This window comes from Octodon degus, unplaced genomic scaffold (genome assembly GCF_000260255.1).
Source record: "Octodon degus isolate 3935 unplaced genomic scaffold, OctDeg1.0 scaffold00009, whole genome shotgun sequence".
NCBI classification, from domain to species: Eukaryota; Metazoa; Chordata; class Mammalia; order Rodentia; family Octodontidae; genus Octodon; species Octodon degus.
The window spans coordinates 23609617-23611223 of record NW_004524585.1 but is presented as its reverse complement, the minus strand read 5'-3'; positions in this window follow the sequence as shown (position 1 = coordinate 23611223).

Sequence of the window (1607 nt, the reverse complement as noted above, 5' to 3'; positions counted from 1 at the left end):
AGCCTGGGTTGAATGAGGATCCGTGGGCCCCAGGTCGTCTCACTCACTCCCCAGGCCTGCGCTCTGGGTCTATTCAGGATCCCGCAGCCCCGGGTCGTCTCACTCACTTGCCGTGCTTGCGCTCTGGGTCTGTTCAGGATCCCGCGGTCTGAGTCCTCTCTCTCACTCGCCAGGCCTGCGCTCTGGGTCTATTCTCTGTCTTTTTTTTAAAATTTGTCTTATAGTTTTTGCAACCCAAAACCAATTTATCGTATACTTTTAAATGAGATGTGTTCTCTTGTGACTTATTTATAAAGTCATTGAATACATAAGATGATATTTTAACAAATTTGTAATAGTTCATGGTATGATTATATATTTTGTATTTTCTTATTTAGATTATGTACAATTTTTGCAGTGCTGTGGAGTGAAAACAGTGTCTTTCACATTCCGTGAGACCATTTCAGTAATGAGCTAAACTACTCAGCTTCCAAATCTTTAGTATCGTATCATTCTTCAAATGATGAATATTTTTATTAATGTATTTGGTACAGGGTCTTACTATGCAGCTCGGACTCATAGTGATCCTACTGTTTTGAGCCTCCCCAGTGGAGATATTTTTTTTTTTATAAAATGCATCCCATGGGATATTTTTAATATAATTGCCCCACAGAGGCAAAACGTAGAGCAACATTCTTGGAATTCTCGAAGCAGGTTGACTAATTTTCTCACCAAGTCTATAGCTAGAAAAATTCATAGTTCCTGTCCAATTTAAATGTATGCAGTTTCTTTATATCCAATCACAATTCAATGAAAATTAAATAGAACAAAAATCCACCAGAAATTACTCCCAGAATTTATTATTATATGATTGATGTAACAACTATTAGCACAGAATTATTCAAGTTTTTGGATTTCATTTTTAAGAAATAATGCGTAACTCAGAATGTGTTCCTTCCCATGGGTTTATTCCAGTGTGTCTCAGTACATAATTATTTTAAAAGCTACACAATAGTTTTCCTAAGGTTATGTGAAGCTTTTTCGTAAAAGAAATAGTTTTCCAAAAGTTAGAAATTTATGACTTTCAGTGGATGATAAGTCTTTAAAATCTTCATTGAAGACACAGGGTTGGGGATTTCGATTCCTGGCCCATGGTGCTGTCCATGTCCCTGGGGATGCTGAGCCAGTGAATGAGACTGGGAGTGGGGGTGTTCACCTATAATCCCAGAGCTTGGAAGGCTGAAAAACGGGAAGTATCACTACAAGTCTGATATGTGCAGTGAAACCCTGTAGACTCCGTACTAAATACTTTTAAAAAATAAAAATAAAATCTTCATTACGTACTGAAGTCTAAAAGTTTTCACCGGGGAGCCCCCAGACACAGTCCTAGCCCAGGTCCGGTGAGTGTGCGGAGAGTTTCCTGCTACCCTGAGCCGGTGGGACCAGTCCCAGCCCAGGCGCAGCATGGGCCGGACCCTCTCCCAGCCCCTCGGGCCGCCCCACACCACTCTGCAGTGCCTCCCCCACCCCGCCCACCGAGTAGGATTTTCTGCCGAGTTCCGGGAGCCCCCAGACCCAGTCCTAGCCCAGGTCCGGTGAGTGTGCGGAGAGTTTCCTGCTACCCTGCG